Here is a 19,853-nt window from a genome sequence, read left to right on the forward strand (position 1 = left end):
CAAAACCAATGTAGGGCATAGCAGTATGCACTGCTGACCCTTGACTGATGATTCCGACCACATCTGATGATAAAATTATTAACTCTATGGCATGTTGCTGTTGTTTTTTTACTGAAATCGTTTCCCTTCTCCAGGGAACAGTGTGGCACTGTTCAGACACAGGCTGGTGAGGAGGCCCCAGGTCAAATTGGCTTTCCTGCCTTACGTGAGGGCAGCGACGGCTGCCAACATCAACATTTATTTCTGCTATGTGTAGCCTCTACAGAACGTCAGCTTGAGGTTTCAACAAGCAAATCTCATTTATTTATTTATTTATTTATTTATTATTTTGAGTTTTGCTCTTGTCGTCCAGGCTGGAGTGCAATGCTGCAATCTTGGCTCACTGCAACCTCCGCCTCGCAGGTTCAGGCAATTCTCCTGCTTCAGCCTCTCTTGTAGCTGGGATTACAGGCGCCCACAACCACACCCAGCTAATTTTTGTAATTTTTTTTTTTAGTAGAAATGACACTTTACCATGTTGGCCAGGCTGGTTTCAAATTCCTGACCTCCTACCCACCTCAGCCTCCTGAAGTGCTGGGGTTACAGCAGCCAGCCAAATCTTATTTAATGATCAGGAGAAGCAAGCTACAAAGGAGCATGTAGAAGGGAGGAATGGAGAACAAATCAAGTAAAATACGTAACAGTGTTCATGCCTGGACTGAGGGATCAACAACAACGGGAAAAGAAATCAGAGATGGAAACCATGAGAGGGTACGAACCACACTCCAGTTCCAGGGAAGGGTGTTTCAGGCAACGTGTTATGCAGTTATGTGCTCCCTGGAAAAGCAGCCACTCTCTCCCCTCACCAGAAAAAAGGCACAAAGTGACAAGCTCAGTAGAGGCCTCAGGGCAGCAATCGCTATGCTGAGCACACGTAGCACGTTTCTGGCACCCAGTAAGAAGATAGTTTTCTTATGAAGAGCTCTTAGTAAGAAATAAGTCAAATGAAAATAAAGAGCTTCCTTGCAATTACTGGACAGCACACACCTGTGCAGCTCAGGGCCCTTTGGTAATCTCTAGAAAGGAACTCAGCTGATGGCCAATGTGTCATTCTCTGAGGTGGAAAAAGGAGCAAGAACACATATGTGAATTTTTCAGGTAAATTTACTTCTTCCACTTCAAGAGCCCAAATGTTAGCATTTTAACCACTGTGAAGGAACAATGTCCTCAAAATATATTAGCTTGAACCATATGAAATTAACCTTTTTGTATGTCAAAAATGCTCAAGTACTAACAATTTCACTTGGATCAATGGCAGTACATGTCCTCCAACTTTCTTCTACACAGGGGTAGGCAAATTTTTTCTTAACAGGATCACAGATATTTTAGGCTTTGAGGGCCAAGAGACAAAAAAGAAATTATGTAGGAGCTTATATAACCATTTAAAATGTAACCATTTAAAAATATAAAAACCACCCTCAGCTCCTATAAAAATAAGCATAGGCTGGATCTGACCTATTGGCTACAGTTTGCAGATCCCTGTTATACAGGGTACAGGTATAAACTTTATTCTGATGATGCTCACTATGAAAATTGCTAATTTCAGAGTAAAACTGTAACACCCTTGGAGATACTAACAATATCTGAAAATATGTGAAAAGCTGTTTACCCCAACACTGCTGGCTTTAATGCTGGTTGTTGATCCGAATCCCTATTCTATTATCAGCAATCCCTCCCTACTGCTATAAAATGCCACTGCTTTTAACCATCTGACTTACTTTACAAGCAATTGTCTGGGTGAGGACTTGAGGGTGGTTCTAACTTTTCTTTGCTTTCTTTTTTCTTTTTTTGAGACAGAGTCTTGCTCTGTCTCCCACGCTGGAATGCAGTGGTATAATCTCAGCTCACTGCAACCTGTACCTCCTGGGTTCAAGCAATCCTCCCATCTCAGCCTGGGACTACAGGCGCATGCCACCATGCCTGGCTAATTTTTGTATTTTTTGTAGAGACAGGGTTTCGTCATGAAGCCCAGGCTGGTCTTAAACTCCTGGGCTCAAGTGATCCACCCACCTCAGCCTCCCAAAGTGCTGGGATTATAGGCATGAGCCCAGCCATAACTTTTCTATAAATAAAAAAACTGAGCTGCACAAGGTAATGGCACTTAAAAGTGAATACGAATAAGCATAACTACAGAAAGGATATGGGAGCAAAAGCACTATGGGGAATTACCCCAAATTTCCCCTGACTTGGAGCCAAAATTCCACAGGTTCCAAAGGAAAGCAACAAAAACAAATAAATATCTATACAACTGGTCCAAGGCCAAAAGACTGCAGGGAGCAAGAAGTAAGTCTGAGACACATTGCCGTTCATAGAAATAAAGATAGATAATTAAAGGGAAGAATCATTTTTCTCCTAGGTTAATCAGGGGTAACGACAAATAGGAAAAGGCTACAACTATAGCAGTTCCCAAAGACTGCTGGGAAAACGTCAGTGTTGTGAGACATTGAAGATCATCCCTGAGGGAACTGAAAGAGTTTCCTCCTTTGGAGAAGGCTAAGAAATAAAAGCCAGGAACTCCCTCCCTAATACATATTAAACAGACACATACCCAGGGGACCTCTCTTCTGGGTCCATGAATTTTGTGATTATAAAGGAATTCAAACAATCACTGCAAAATGTTTTTAATTTATGGCATTATTACTGTTTCAAATGTTATATATTGTGATGAAAAAGGAAAGCTTAAAAAAATAAAAGCCTATAGAAGAATAGATACATTAGGCCAGGCATGGTGGCTCATGCTTGTAATCCAGAAATTTTGGGAGGCTAAGGTGGGTGGATCTCTTGAGCCTAGGAGGTCAAGACCAGCCTGGGCAACATAGCGAGACCCCATCTCTACAAAAAATAAACAAAATTAGCCAGGCATGGTGGCACACATCTGTAGTCCCAATTACACAGTAGACTAAGGTGGGAGGATCACTTGAACCAGAAGTTCGAAGCTACAGTGAGCTGTGTTCATGCCACTGGAACCCAGCCTGGGCAACAGAGCAAGACCCAGTCTCAAAAAAGAAAAGAAAAAGGAAAAAAAGAATGGATGCACTGAAACAGAAAAAGGAGATTGTTGATATACATTTCTGGTCTTATAGGGCCACTTGATTACAAAAATCCTAATTTAGATAACATTTCTTACCATGCAACATTCAAAATTACCCTAGAGCAATACATTCTCTTGTATTGCTAAACATCCTTATTTAAACCTTTAAAGCTTTTACCAATTCAGGACTCTGTGATATTCTACAATGAAAATCAAAGGGAAAAAAGCAAGAGAGAGACTGATCCCATACATACATGAGCTGCCTGGACGACAGTGAGCCTCCGGGTACCGTCTGCCCATAGTGACAGTCAACACATTGGCAGGGGCCTCAGCAGTTCCCAAGTCCTCAGGAAAGACTGAGATGGTTAGCTGTGGTGGGGGGAGACAAAAAAAAAAGGTAGAAACAAAACAGAGACTTAGGATAATGACAGCTTTTTTTTTTTTCATTAAAATGCTAATGAATACCACAAATTTCCAGATAACCATGTTTATGAATTATTCATAGTCGCATGCAAGATGAAGTCTCCCTGTCACTGCAGGCAGGCCCAGGGCTTGCTGATGATTAGTGTGTGGGCCCTGCAATAAGTGTGACAGAGGCACAGGTCGCTTCCAGCAACCAGGGCTGGCCCTCACTGGCCCCCATCAAAAGTCCAGGCAATCCCACCTGCATTTCCCTGATGCTTTTCCATTCTTCCTTAACATCAAGGAATAGCACTGCCTGGCTCTTTGCTGTGACATCTGAACTAATATCCTGTAAAACTTTAAAAGCTTGAAAGGAAGAAAATTGTTTTTCTGTATTGGGGAGGTTAGATGTCACGCTGATTGGGAAAAAAAAATATTTTCAGTGACGTATAACATATAGAAAATGCACACACCACAATGGACAGCTCACCGTATTTTCCTAAACTGAAAACACACCAGATCAAAAACCAGAACATTATCTACACTGCAGAAGTCCCCTTCATGCTCCCTTCTAAGGGTGACTCCTATGCAGAAATTATTTTTGCCCTTTTTTGTGGCCGTCAAGTCGATTTACTGTCACTGTTGATTTTTTATTTAAAAAACATATGCAGAACACCTACTATACACCCAGCACCATGCTAAGCACTGGAGCTACAAAGATGAATAAGATACCATCTCTGTCTCTAAGGAAAGTGAAATCTAGGGGAGACAAAGGATGCACACAAACTGGCCACTATAGGGTTATGGGATGAGCAAAATCATTGAGCTTCATATCAAGCAAGGGTGTGTCTAGTCCAGAAATGGACAGGTCAGGGAGCGCTTCCAAGAAAAAGGGGTGCCTAGCATGTCCTAAGGCTGGGTAGGAGTTAGCCACGCTAGGGATGCAAGACAAGGCAATAGAAAAAGGAAAGGTAAGAAACCGCATGGTATAGTCCAGAATTGCTGGCCACTCTCTAGAGTGAGGCCTGCAGAATGAGGCCAGAAAATAAGCCTGGAGCCAGATGGCAACCACGTACACATCTCAAAGAACTCTGACTTTATCCTGGGTGTAAACAGCCACTGAGGGGTCAGATCTGGGTTTCAGATGCATGATTCTCTGGGTGGATTTGAAGGGGGCAGGGTAGAGGCAGGGAGACCTGTTTGGCTGTTACAATCATTCTGGGAGAAGGAAAGGGTGGAGATTAGGGCAGTAGAAGTAGATAGAGAAGGGGAGAGAAGAATTAGTACTTGGAACAATCCAGAAACTCAAAGTGGAACTCTAGGTTTATTACATGTGGATGAATGGTAGTGACAACCAAGGTAGAGAATATAGGAGAAGAAATAAGGAAGACAAGGAATTTAGTTTGGGGCATTAGAAATTGAGGCATCAGTGGCTCACACCTGTAATCCCAACACTTTGGGAGGCCAAGGCAGGTGGATCACCTGAGGTCGGGAGTTCGGGACCAGCCTGACCAACATGGAGAAACCTTGTCTCTACTAAAAATACTAAATTAACTGGCATGGGCATGGTGGCACATGCCTGTAATCCCACCTATTCAGGAGGCTGAGGCAGGAAAATCGCTTGAACCCGGGAGGCAGAGGTGGTGGTAAGCCGAGATTGTGCCATTGCACTCCAGCCTGGGCAACAAGAGTGAAACTCCATCTCAAAAAAAAGAAAAAAAAGAGAGAGAGAAATTGAAGCATGGACGACTCAGGTGGGGATACTGAGATATTCTTGAGCGTAAAGCCTGGAGAAGCAGCCTGAGAAAACCATAAAGGCATAAAAGCGATTACAACATAGTGGGGAGCAGAGATCGTGTCAGTGAGTGACGTCACTGCAGGAACATGGACAGAAGGAGAACATTACATGATCAGTGCAGAAACCTGGAGAACACACACAATAGAATGTGCAGAGGAAAACCATCTTTTGAAGAAGACCCAGGAAGAATAGCAGAGAGGTACCATGGGATAGAAAGAGACGAACAAAGATAAAAAATGAAAAATACACCTTTGGATTTGGCATTTAAGAAGTCACTGTCCACCTTGAGGGAGAGCTGTTTTAGCAAAGTGGTGGAGGCAGAGATAACAGAATCAAGAGAGCAAGTAGAAGAGCCCAGGAAGGGGAATGCGTGGCTGCTGGAAGAGACTAAGTGCTCATAGCACATGGCTACAGGCTGAAGGAAGGACTCAGTTCAGAGGGAGGGGCTGAAAGTCCAAGAGGGAAGAGGTAAAGATGGTCTGAGATCTCAAAAGAGGTGGGCCAAAGGGTCAGGAGTACAGATGAAGGGGCTGACCTTGAAGAAGAAAGGGAGTCCACAACCCTCTGATATTAGAAGGAAAGTACAGTAGCTCCCCTTTATCCATGGGGGATGCATTCCAGGATCCCCAGTGGATGCCTGAAACCATGGATAGAACCAAGCCCTATCTAGCTATACTATGTTTTTTCCCGTATGTATGTACCTGTGATAAAGTTTAATTTATAAATTAGGCACAGTAAGAGATTAACAATGATACCTAATAATAAAATAGAGCAGGTGAATGTGGTCTCTATTTCTCATGGCTATCTTAGTGTACTGTACTGCAGTAAACTGCAATCACAGAAATGAAACTGGGTAAGGGGGGGCTACTGGAAAGATAAATCTGGCTATAATAAGGTCATAATGAACAGTATTGGGAATTTGGAGGCTATAGACCAAATGGCATCAATGTTTTCAGAAAATAGTTGGCAAAGTCTCTTTGTTGAGAATGATGTGACAAGTAAATGGTCTGAGGACATGGATCATTAAATTCTTGGTTTCTGGCAAGCTATCCCCCAAAATTAAAGTAGTCTAAGTCTGTTTTAAGGTAAACAAACAAACAAGGCAGTTTGTACCAAGATAGAAAAGAGCATTTATAAGTTCTACCCCTAAGAGTAGAACTTCAGAGTATCAAAAAATACTATATAAGGCCGGGCGAGGTGGCTCAAGCCTGTAATCCCAGCCCTTTGGAAGTCCGAGACGGGCGGATCACGAGGTCAGGAGATCGAGACCTTCCTGGCTAACACCGTGAAACCTCTTCTCTACTAAAAAATACAAAAAACTAGCCGGGCGAGGTGGCAGGCGCCTGTAGTCCCAGCTACTCAGGAGGCTGAGGCAGGAGAATGGCGTAAACCCGGGAGGCGGAGCTTGCAGTGAGCTGAGATCCGGCCACTGCACTCCAGCCTGGGCGACAGAGCGAGACTCCGTCTCAAAAAAAAAAAAAAAATACTATATAAGCAAAAGATCTGGAAGATGTTTTTTCTTAAAATGATCTTGGGCTTTGGGTGTCAACATTTCCAAAGGTGTACATATAGTTTTGTTAAGCAAAACTATTACCCGCCATCTTTTTTTTTTTTTTTTTTTTTTTTTTAAGATGGAGTCTCGCTCTGTTGCCAGGCTGGAGTGCAATGGCGTGATCTCAGCTCACTGCAACCTCCGACTCCCTGGTTCAAGCAATTCTGCTGCCTCAGTCTCCCGAGAAGCTGGGATTACAGGCACGTGTCACCACACCTAGCTAATTTTTGTATTTTTAGTAGAGATGGGGTTTCACCATGTTGGCCAGGATGGTCTCGATTTCTTGACCTTGGGATCTGCCCATCTCGGCCTCCCAAAGTGCTGGGATTACAGGCATGAGCCACCGCACCCAGCCCTACCCACCATCTTAGAAAGCTTCTTGAATTGCTCCAATTCAAAGGTCCTTCCTACCATGGATAAACTACTGAAAATGAAAAAGAGGCAGACATTTGAAAGTAAAGGCAAGAAGGAGGGGAGAATGGGTTTGCAGTGGCACCTGCCACTGAGACTTCCTAGCTGCCTCTTAAACAGTAGTTATGCCATCCCACTGTGATCTCCTGAACGCTTTTCCGTCTAAGATTTTAGCCAATTCAGAAATGGAGTGGAGTGACTTTATACTTGGAAAGTATCCCAGTAATGCCAAAGGAGCAAGATTCATTAGAAACCCGATGCAATGGAAAACACCTGGAAAAGCAGCTTTTAGGTTCCCCAGATAGCCTTTGTGATCTCAAAAATTCTAAGCCTGCTCTGCAGTTTGTCTATTCTGTTAACAGGAACAAGATCCAGGCCATTTCTGGAACTTGAAAGGATTTTAGAACCAATGCTATCTGCACTGAAGTCAGTCAGGGCAGAGGTGGTTTCAAAGGCATCAGATGCCTACTAACTGGACCATCTCTGTATCCTCAGGGCATAGGATGTAGTAAGCAGTCAATAAATGTGAAATAAATCAATAAACCAATACATTAGTGAAGAGCTTTCACAACAACTAGGAGGTAAGGAGGCCAATTAAATGGTGAGAACAGAAAGTCTATTTCTTCTTTTCCTACCCTAACTGACTCAAAGCAAAGCTGCAAATCACATTCAGCTGCACTTACTTTTCACAGAAGAAAATCTTTATGAACTCATAAATAAGAACTTGTAAGTAAATACTGCATGTTAAGTGGGAGGATTCAGAAAGTATGAAAAACAAGATGCCTCTTAAATGGGAAAATAAATGAGTATGAACATTTTGAGGACACAAAGCAATAGAAATTGCAGACTTTACATCTGTCTGCCTTCTTTGTCATCCTCCCCTGTGAAGGACAGGGCATCATTACTCTCACAGCATGGTGCCTCTCCTCCCAGATGCTCATTCACACAACCTGCTTAGGTTTAACCCGCTGGAGCAATAAGATAAATAGTCATGAGATAACTAAGTCTCGCTTCCTTGAAAATTTTAAAAATTCACCTTGGTTGCAGGTCTGTTTTAGTCCTCATATACATTTCTATTACTCGCGATTTTACTTCTTTTATAATAAAAGAAGCCCTGAGGTATCATGATCATACTGAACACATTTTATTTTATTTTACTTATTTATTTATTTATTTATTTATTTATTTATTCATTTATTCATTTATTTATTTATTTATTTAAGACAGGGTTTCTTTCACTCCTGTCCCCCAGGCTGGAGTGCAGTGGTGTGATCTCAGCTCACTCCAACCTCCGCCTCCCGGGTTCAAGTGATTCTTATATCTCAGACACGCAAGTAGCTGGGATTATAGGTGTGCACCAACACACCTGACTAATTTTTGTATTTTTAGTAGAGACAGGATTTTACCAAATTGACCAGGTTGGTCTTGAGCTCCTGACCTCAAGCGATCCACCTGCCTTGGCCTCCCAAAGTGCTGGGACTACAGGCGTGAGCCACCATGCCTGGCCTGAACACATTTTATATTATGCAGCAACACAAGGTAATATTCGTCTAAAAGTAACTTTAATAATAAAGCTTCCAAAGGTGAGGAACAGTTTTTTTTATTAGTATGCACCATGTGACATTTTTCTGAACTGTTAAAAAATACCTTGATCCTGAAAACATCAAATCTGATTGTGTCCATCTGACTAGCAATATCTTGGGAAGGAAACCAATCTTTGAGACTTCTTTCTCCTCTTAAGCACACTAAGAGCAAGATAAATATACGCTACTCACTTGAATGCAAGCCATCAAGGAAAGGAAGGGAATACAAAGTGTTTAGTGTGCAGCTTTTTAATTACTACATTTACGGTACTAGCCATAATATATTCACTACCACAAATGCTCTACAAGATCATTAATCCTCAACAAATACATTAATGCTTTCCTCCTCTCCTACAAGTTCTTATTATGCTGATGTGGGACAAAAATGCCAAGAATTCTCTCCAAAGTAAACATTTCATGTCAACAGGGCCACTAGTTCTACTATGCTCATTTCACTTTTTTAAGATATATAATAGCTCTGCTTAAGCATTTCCTGCTGTTGACCTCAAAGATAAATTTGTACACAAAAAATTTTTAAATGGCTTTGCTTAAAGCAACATTTATTAATAGAAAGGTGACACAAGCTATCTAAAAGGTTAGCTTATGCTCTTCCAAAATAATATATTCTATAATTCAATAATTATAATTCTCTGCATCATTCTGCAGTTACAGTACAATATAATTTCTGCTTTTTAAAATCTCCAGGAATAGGCCGGGCACAGTGGCTCACACCTATAATCCTAGCACTTTGGGAGGCCAAGGCAGGCAGATCACCTGAGGTCAGGAGCTCGAGACCAGCCTGGCCAACATGGCGAAACCCTGTCTCTACCAAAAATACAAAAATTAGCCGGGCATGGTGGCAGGTGCCTGTAATCTCTTCTACTTGTGAGGCTGAGGCAGGAGAATCACTTGAACCCGGGAGGCAGAGGTCGCAGTGAGCAGAAATCATGCCACTGCACTCCAGCCTGGGTGACAGAGCGAGACTCTGTCTCAAAAAAAAAATAAAAATAAAAATTAAAATTAAAAAAAAAATCTCAAAGAATAAGACACTGAAAATGATCACGATTTTCAAAACAGTTGAAGGATTACCCATCTAGGTATCAAAATGGGTTTAATTTCAACCATAGTGGATTAATTTTTTTTTCTAAAAGGTAATGCCTTCTTCAGAGAATCCAGAATATGATTAATCTTTGGTGACATGGGACCATCAGCATGACTATAAATTACCTGCTCTGCTGGAACATGAGACTACTAACTCCAAGGAAAAGGAGTGGCAGCAGTTATTGGCCAGGAGCTGGGTTTCTACCACCACAAAGAGAGCTGGATGGGGAGTTACTACTAAAGCACAGGGTGCAATGAGAATCAAAAGGAAGAGACTGCTGAAGTTCTCACAACAGGCAAAGCACAGATATAAATACACTCTGGAGAGCTCAAGGGGAAATCCAAGTTACAGAGCCAGGTCTGAAGTCAAGAGCTGTGGCTGATTAGAGTCAAGGTCTGAGCTGGAGATAAACTGATGGCGAATAGAGGGAGAGGGTGTAAGGTTGGCTTTGTGTGTATCCTGCTGGTAACTGGGTTTAACTTGCCCATTAAAGGCCAGTGGCAAGACAGCTGTTCTCAGAAGCTTCTGAGGCAACAGAGGGCTGTTTATTCCTCTACTCAAAGGCAGATGGCTGCTAGGCTTTGGGGATATTTGTCTGCCTTTCGTAGTCTGGCTATCTCCTCTCCTTTGCCCTAAAGAGTTGCATCTCATTTCTGTTACAGTACCAACCTTTCCCTTCTTCAAGTCAGCTACGATTTTGGAATTCAAATAAAATAATGAAGTACAAGAGAACAAAACTTAAAATACCAAGCTCCAGATAAGATCTGAAGGGCACAGGGCACAGCCTCTGAACACATACTTGGGCTGTTGTGATGCCTTTTTTGTTTATTTCTTGGTTCTTAGGGAATTCAAACAGTGTTCCTTAAGCAGAACTCATTTGAAGTCATTTAGCCAAGCCTAAAACCTGCCCGGAGTGTGTTATTTCTAAGTGACCACTGTTATTTAACAAGCACCTCCTTTGGAGAAATTCAATAAGCAGAATCTCCAGAAACACAACAAAACCAGTTGCCCTGATGTGAAGAATCTAGAAATGTGGGAACAAACTCAGAATCTGAAGAAGGGGTAGGCCTTTACCACTGCATACATTAAGTGGCTATGGGCAAATCAATTAGCCTTCTAAACCTCATCTGTAAAATGGGCTAAGGATATCTGCCTTGCAAAGGTATGAATGAGAATGAAAGGCAAGGCTCAGAAGAGATCTACAGATGTGAATTACACCTTATATTAAGTACATAACCCCCTACAACACACAGATCTTTATTTAGACCTGATAAGGTCTTGTGCCTAGTAGTTTCTATCCAACTCTCACAACCTCAGGTAAGATTCTTTTTCCAAATTATTTCCATAGAACATTATTTTTGGCTAATAAATATTTTTAACTTCACTGCTCATATAGGAAGAACAACTACTACTGAATTTTCAGAGTAAAAAAAAAAAAACACTAGAATGTAAAAATTCCCCATTATCATTTTCCCATTTTGTTTTCTCTTAACAACTTCCTATCCAAGTTCTTTTCTCTTTTTCCCATTTTTCTTTATAGCATCTTTGTGGAACTTATTTTCTCACTTTAAGTTCAACCCTTGCAATAACTGTAACTAAGAGCTGTAATGTAATTTAGCAGTTTACAAGGCACCTTCACATACATTACCTTATTTCCCTTAAATTTCTTCTATTCTTTTTGTTTCTTGTCTTACTTTCAGAAATACAAACAGAACTTTCTAAAATCAGCAAAGAAGCAATTTTTCTCCTTCCAACTGCCAACATACTAATACACGATACTTCGCAGAGTTGTCCAAAGCAAATCAGACTACATACAGTATACCTAAATCCTGACACATCCAACTCTCCTTACAAATAATTTTTTTTCTCCCTGGTAATGGTCTCTTGAAGTTAAAATATAGTGAGAAATGTGTAAATGTACCAATATATTAAAATAAGAAAAGTGAATGCCTTTAAGAATCATGAAATTTAATTAATAATAATTTTTAAAAAAACAGCAGGAGGCCCAGTGAGGTGGCTCACACCTGTAATCTCAGCATTTGGGAAGCTGAGGTAGTAGGATCACTTGAAGCCAGTAGTTCAAGACCAGCCTGGGCAACATAGCAAGACGTCATCTCATCAATTAAGCAGTCAATCAATATGCAAGCAAGTCAGGTATGATGGCCCGTGCCTGTAGTCTTAACTACTTGGGAGGCTAAGGCAGGAGGATTGCTTGAGCCCAAGAGTTCGAGGCTGCAGTGAGCTATGATGGTGCCACTGCACTTCAGCCTGGGCGACACAGCAAGACCCATCTCTAAACAAACAAAGGAATAAGAGGTTGAAAACATTAGCAGAAAGAAAAAGAAGGAATAAAGTTGTTATTTTTGCTTCCAGTAAAATTTCCATCATCTATCTTACTGGAGCTGTTTTTCCCCAAACTCTGCATTAAATAATCTGATCATTAAATCTGTGAAAAACACAAGGGATGTGCCCATCTCATTAAAACAGATGATCATTTGAGCTATGATAATGAGAAAGAGCATCTATTTTTGGTTTTAAGGACAGAAGTACTTCCTGCCTGTTGCTCAGAGCAGCGACACTTCTAGTTAGCTTTAGCACAAAACAGATGCCCCAGCACTCTTTATCATGGTGACAAGAGGAACCTGCAAATAGAAAGATTTCGTCTCAGAACTTCTACATACTCTCAATCTTGATTTATCAATAAAGAACATGAGGTGTCTGAAACAGAAAAATACTAATTCTACCATATGAAGGTAAATATTATTTTTTTTTAAAGGATTTTCATAAAGTCTAGATTAGAAATTAGATCAGGCCCAGCGTGGTGGCTCATGCCTGTAATCCCAGCATTTTGGGAGGCCATGGTAAGTGGATCACCTGAGCCCAGGAATTCAAGACAAGCCTGAGAAACACGGCAAAACTCATCTCTACAAAAAATTATCTGGCCATGTGCCTATAATCCCAGTTACTTAGGGGGGCTGAGGCAGGAGGGCTGCTTCAGTACAGGAGGGCGATGCTGCAATGAGTCATGTTCGGGACACCGTACTCCAGCCTGGGCGACAAGAGTGACACTCTGTCTCCAAAAAAACAAACAAAACAAAAGAAATCACATCAGATTCCCCTACATTCATACAAAACCTTTAAAATTTGAATTGATTACCCTTTGACTTTACAATGGTTGAACAAGACCCAAAAATAATTTTGCAGTAATCTTTGATACATGTTAATAATATATTAAACATAATTTTAATAAATCGGCTGTTATTCCTAAAATTGAAGTATTAATGAAATTTAAGAAGAAAAGTTGAAAGACAATATTTGGCCTTGATTCTGCTGTGGTGTTTACATGTTCAATGATGTAAGCTTCTGGCACATAAAACTTTCTGCATTTTGTAAGAGGTACTCTGGGTGGTTTGAGCAAGGGAATGGAGAAGAACATCAAGGTCCAACATTATTCATGGAATCTACAGACATGCCTTACGGAAGCTCAGTTCCCTACAGAACACAACTAGGACTACTGGATAAAGTGGCTCTTAGAAAAGGATGTATTTTTCCAGCTTGGACCCAACTCAAGTCAAGCTAATAGGAAATCTAAGAAATAGATCTAATAGGAAATCACCCAACTGTGATTATGGCTCCAGGCAATGAAGGTCATTATTTTTTGTAATGGTGGAAATACTATGTTATGCTTGTGCCTGGGTTTGAGGTCAGACTTGGAATGTCTACTTTAGAGAGAACTGACCTTTTTTTCTATTATATTCTCAAACCAAGAAATATTATCACTTAGTTCATTTTGACAGTAAGAGTAATAATCTCCGAACAAAACTGAAAAGTACAGAGTAACCATATGAACCCTTCCTTAATGGACCAGACAACCACGTATCTAAATTGAACTGAAATCTCACAAGTTGATCAGCAGGGATTATCAATTCCATGTGATAGATAACAATCCTGTGCTTATCTCCATTCCCTCCCAAAACCACCCCTAAATGACAGTAAGTGAAAGGCAGAGATAAGTTCATGAGAAGAGAGAGAATGCAGGAGGACAAAATTCATGGAAAACATTTTTGGAAAATCGAAAACAACTGGCCCAATGATGAGTGAATTTTCAAAGCAGGGGCAGACAAAACTTAAACGTCTACAAACAGAATTGTCAGGAAGTAACAAGTCAGTATGCAGCAAAGAACCTGAGGAAAGTGCAAGTTAAGACACGGTTAACATGGCACAAGTATACATATGTAACAAACCTGCACGTTATGCACATGTACCCTTAAAGTATAATAATAGAACTTAAAGTATAATAATAATAAAAATAAAAATAAATTAAAATAAATTTTAAAAAAAGACACGGTTAAGTGGGGTTTGGATGAGAAGACAGGGTGGAGGTGGCACTGAAAATTGGGGGATTGCTTGCAAGTCATTTTAAGGAGTAAAACTCCATATCCTTGCTAAACCATGAAGCTTGCTATGCCCCTCCTCCCACCTCAGCAAAGGTTAAACTTGAGAAGATCTGCACTGTTCTGACAATAGGAACAGTGACTGGGTGGAGGGACCAACTGAAAAAGAGAAGGACTAAGTGGAGCTATGCACTCCATAGCCCCTTCCTCTGCTGGGTTCCCAGAGCACTGGCCAGTAGGAGATTGGTACTGGAGACTTTTCTGGAGAAACTAACCTGCCCAAGAAAAGAGATCTACAGATACCAAAACTGGAAGGCAAGGTGACTTCTGAAAAGGGGTGGTCATCCTATGCGAGGCCACCAATTGACAAAGCCTTGCTCAGTGCCTTCTCATGAATAAAGATGACAAGATGAAAACCAAACATGTGAAATAGGGTCCAGCATGATAGATAGGAACTTCAGGAGGGAACAGGGTCAATGCAGGGAGAAGACTTCAAATATACATAATTAAGAACCCCAACAGGGTAAAATATATTGCATCCACAAAGCAAAAAGAATGGATGCTGTAAAATAGAGATATTGTGAGAATAAGAAAAAGCTCCTAGAAATTAATATTATAATCACAGAAATAAAAAATCAACGGAGAGGTTAATAGATAATAGAGGTAAATGTTCCCCTAAAGTAGAACAAAAAGATACAAGGATAAAAATCAGGATTTTTTTTTTTTTTTTTTTTTTTTTGAGACAGAGTCTTGCTCCGTGGCCAAGGCTGGAGTGCAGTGGCATAATCATAGCTCACTGCAAATTTGAATCCTTGGGCTCAAGCGATTCTCCCACCTCAACTTCCCAAGTAACTAGGACTACAGGCGCATATCACTACATCCAGTTGTTTTTTTTTTTTTTTTTTTTTGGAAGAGATAAGGACTCACTATGTTGCCCAGGCTTGTCTGGAACTCCTGGGCCCAGGCAATCCTCCCACCTTGACCTCCCAGAATGCTGGGATTACAGGTGTGAGCCACACACAGCCAGGGATTTTTCTTTTTTAAACAATAATTACGTTGGAGGAAAAATCCAAGAGTTTCAGCATCTGACAAATAGGAGCTCCAAAAAAGAGAGAAGTCTTCACAATGAATGAAAAAGTGACATACCAAGGTATATTACAAGGAAAGCTCAGAACACTGGGGGATTTTTAAATATCCTAAAAGCATCCAAAAAGAAAAGAAGACATGTACCAAGTAAATATAGTCAGAAGAACATGCAACAATTCTGTAACAAAATTGGAAGCAGAAGAAAATGGAACAAGCCCTCTCAACTCCCAAGGAAAGTAATCTCCAACTTTAAATTAGATATCAATCATATGTAAGGGGAGACCAAATGATATTTTGACACATGCCAGATCTCAAAAAAATTCCATCTACACATGCTTTCTCATAAAGCAGTCAGGCAGTGTGCCTCCCCAAAAGAGGGTCAAAACCAAAAGAGATTACATCCAGTAAACAGGTCAATCAAGAATTCCCAATATGATTGGTGAGGACAAATTCCAGGTCAACAGCTGTGCACAGGCCTCAAGAGTAAACAGTCCAAACAGAGTGAGCAAGCAGAGAGCCCAAGAAAAATGTCACATGCACACACATAAGAACCAAGAGATGTGCTATTGTGTTTGACCTTATTTGAGAATTTGGGGATAAATAAGCAGTATATAAATAGAATACTAAGCAACAATTTTTTTTTTTTTTGGGGGGGGGGGGACGGAGTCTCGCTGTGTCGCCCAGGCTGGAGTGCAGTGGCGTGATCTCAGCTCACTGCAAGCTCCACCTCCCGGATTTATGCCATTCTCCTTCCTCAGCCTCCTGAGTAGCTGGGAATACAGGCACCCGCCACCTCGCCCGGCTAGTTTTTTTATATTTTTAGTAGAGATGGGGTTTCACCGTGTTAGCCAGGATGGTCTTGATCTCCTGACCTCGTGATCCGCCCGTCTCGGCCTTCTAAAGTGCTGGGATGATTACAGGCTTGAGCCACTGCGCCCGGCCAAGCAACAAAATTTTAATGTGCTATGCGAGAAAGAAAATAAAATCACAGTATCCTGCATAGCTCAGCTGTGAAAAGCATTTACAGTGAACACAAATTGAGATGTAACTATCTTAGTACAAGGGCAGGTATTTAAGGGAGGAAGAATAAAAGAAAGCTAAACCCTTCTCTTCCTCAATGGAATTCATGTTTAATGCCTAAAATGGAAAAACAATTCAAGAATTACCAATATATACATGTTAATCTGTTACAAGGAAGTAAATACCAGAAGAAGAGCTAAATGAACTGAAGAGTAGTTGCTTCTAAGAAGTGGAAAACGGCAATGCAAATCCGTGAGCAACAATTTGTAAGCTATATACAAGTATAACTGCAATTGAAAAATGAACTTTTGAAAGGGTAGAAGTTGATCAATGAAACATATAAACCATCCAACTGTATAAGACAAATTGATAATGTGAAATTTCATTTTCTACTATAAACAAGGAAACAGATAAATCTTAATCTGCTCCTCCTAGTTACTCCTATTGTTAAAATTCAATTTAGTACATCTTGTTATTTAAGGACCACGATGTGAGAGGTCAAATATGCCTAAATCTTCAAATCTCTAGCTTTAGTTAACACGTGGTGAAGGGGACCCTGGACACCAGTGAGCAAAGAACAACTGGCCATCTTAGATAGAGTTCATTAACCACAGCTTCATATGGATAAACACCGTGGCCACTGCAACATCTCCCCTTCTACCAGAGTCCTTACTGAAGCTTCTTATCGTGAGTTATATCCTTATGGGGGAAGAAGGATTGGCAACAGCCAGCATCTAAACTCTGTTCCACCATATTTGGGGAATTCCTCATCATGTGAGTTGTGATGAGAGCACATCTCTCAACATAGAAGCAAAAATGGCTAGACACTAACATTCCCAGAGTGTCTTGCAGTCAAGGCTTGCACATGGCTTAGTTTTGGTCAACCCTGAATCTAGAACCAGAGTCAAAAAGAGGCAGGAGCAGGAAGAAATTATCATGGGTGAGGGCAATGGCAACAACACTCACTGCTCAGAGGCAGCAAAGGCTGAAGTGACAGAGCTGGTACCAAGTGTCTGATCCTGAAGAGATGGTCAGCATGAACACCAATGTCCAGTGTTCAGTGACAGGGTCTACCCGACATAGAACTAATCTTATTGTATGACCTTGGCTATGAATCTGGCTGTGTAGTCTCTATTTCGTGCCTGTCCTTTCCCCCAACTTCTGGTAAATTCAGAATGTACCCAATATCTTCTCAATAAATTACTTCTTTGCTTAAACTATTCAGCTAGTCTCTGTTACTTCTATCCAAGAACCCTGACTGATACATTGCTCCAGGATACACAGGTAGAGATAGGTAGCCATCTATTGAAGTTAATAATGAAATGTTTGTTTCATAAGATTTCCAAGCAGAACTAAGAAGCTTTTCCACAGAGAAACATGAGGGAAGGTTATATTTTAAGAAACAATTAAAACTGTTTCTGGAACATTAAGGGTTATCCAAGTTTTGGTAGGCTCTTTTTTTTTTTTTGACATGGAATCTAGTTCTGTCACCAGACTGGAATGCAGTGGTACAATCTCGGCTCACAGCAACCTCCACCTCCCAGGCTCAAGTGATTCTCCTGCCTCAGTCTCCCAAGTAACTGGAACTACAGGCACACGCTACTACACCCAGCTAATTTTGGTATTTTTAGTAGAGATGGGATTTCACCATGATGGTCTCGATCTCTTAACCTCGTGATCCACCTGCCTTGGCCTCCCAAAGTGCTGGGATTACAGGCGTGAGCCACCGTGCCCGGCCAGCTCATCTACTCTTTATATTAGTTTCTACCATTAGCCAACCCATTCAAAGTTCTAAACCACTAATTGACTTCACAACCACCTCACTCTGGAAATGTAAGCAGCTTGTGAATTGGGAGCTGCCACTGTTTGCATGTGGCCAGAAACACACTCACGATTCTTACTGTTGTGAGTGGGCAGAAGAACAGTAGGTGGGGAAGAACAATTTTCTTTGTCTTTCCACTTAAACACAGCTTTCACAGAGACGAGGCAGTTTGAAAACCAGTGATCAGGAACTATACATGACTATGAAAATGCAAACTAAGGCATCCAAAGATTTACATTCAACTGTAGAAACATCAATATTGCTGAAAAGCTGCACCCATCAATTCAGTGTTCTGTGGCACACTTAGTTCCAAATCTGAGAACACTGAACCTGGGCAGTTTATCTGCATATGCCTCAGGCTAACCACACAAATCTTACAGACAAAGCTAGAAGTTAAGATAGACAGCTTAGAATGCACTGTTGATGTGACCAAAAGGGCTTCATAAAAGAGTCAAATGCAGTAATGACATTACCAGAAATGTGGATGCAGAGAAGGAAAGTCTCTGTGGTGCCCCACTGTCTCTGAAAACTGAGGATGGCTTTCATGACAAAGAAGTAACCTTTTGTTAGCTGTACACAACAAGATCATACAAACTCAATAAAGAGGGCTTGTAAAATAAGTGCAAAGCTTGATGCCTGCATATAATTTTCCCTCCTGTGGTGTTATTTCATAAAAATTTGTCAACAGATCAATCCCTCAGTCACAAGAGTCAGGTTACACATCACCTTGGAGGAAAATTATTTAATTTCAGTTGGTGATGTAAATGCTACTTTTTTTAAGACTGAGCGGCATGATCTCTCCTCACCGCAACCTCCACCTCCCAGGTTCAAGAGATTCTTCTGCCTCAGCCTCCAGAGTAGCCAGAACCACAGGTACCTGCCACCACACCAGGCTAATTTTTGTATTTTTAGGAGAGATTTTTGTATTTTAGGAGATATTTTGTATTTAGGAGATATTTTTGTATTTTAGGAGTTTCACCATGTTGGCCAGGCTGGCCTCAAACTCCTGACCTCAGGTGATCCACTTGCCTCAGCCTGTAAATGCTACTTCAAATTCCATCAATTGCCAAACTATCTTTACCATACGTTCTTCTGTGTAGTCAGTTCTCTTGAAATAGCTAATGGCCACTAAAACAAGAGTTTCATTCCACAGCTGTCCAAGTGAGTTACGCTATGCTCACATTGTATTTTGAAGAGCTGAGATAAATTTATCTCAGTCAATCCCAGATTATTCCTCCCTTGTTTCATTTGAAGATCACACAACAGGACAGTGATTCTGCATAGCAGTGTGTGTGTGTGCGTATGTGTGTGTACACACGTCTGTGAAACTGTACAATCTAATCACCACAGCTCTGCAAAGAACACAGCACAATTCTATTCAGGTTTCAGAAATGGAAAAAAAATCTCAAGAAATCATTCTCAAAAGCTGTTTCCAGAATACCTTCTTGGGAAGTTTAAAAATTGGGTCCACTTTGTAATGCACGAGTATAAAGGAGGTAAATTCATAGCTTGCTAATGACTTTTTAATGCTAGAACCATAAATGGCTATTTCCAAAACATATTCACTGCATCGAATGCCTGATTGATATTTAGTTATATAAATTTTTTTTCCA

At 40.9% G+C, this 19,853-nt stretch overlaps 1 protein-coding gene across 12 annotated transcripts in view; it reads right to left on the bottom strand.

The window, feature by feature from the left end:
- The window catches only part of APBB2 (amyloid beta precursor protein binding family B member 2), a 427,787-nt gene that overhangs the window by 258,754 nt on the left and 149,180 nt on the right, over nucleotides 1-19,853 (bottom strand). For all 12 annotated transcript variants that reach the window (XM_010384702.2, XM_010384687.2, XM_010384677.2 and 9 more), the window contains one exon: nucleotides 3,325-3,439. The gene's annotated coding sequence lies outside the window, so the exon portion shown is untranslated. The remainder of the gene's footprint in view (nucleotides 1-3,324; nucleotides 3,440-19,853) is intronic.

This window comes from Rhinopithecus roxellana, chromosome 2 (assembly GCF_007565055.1).
Source record: "Rhinopithecus roxellana isolate Shanxi Qingling chromosome 2, ASM756505v1, whole genome shotgun sequence".
NCBI classification, from domain to species: domain Eukaryota; kingdom Metazoa; phylum Chordata; class Mammalia; order Primates; family Cercopithecidae; genus Rhinopithecus; species Rhinopithecus roxellana.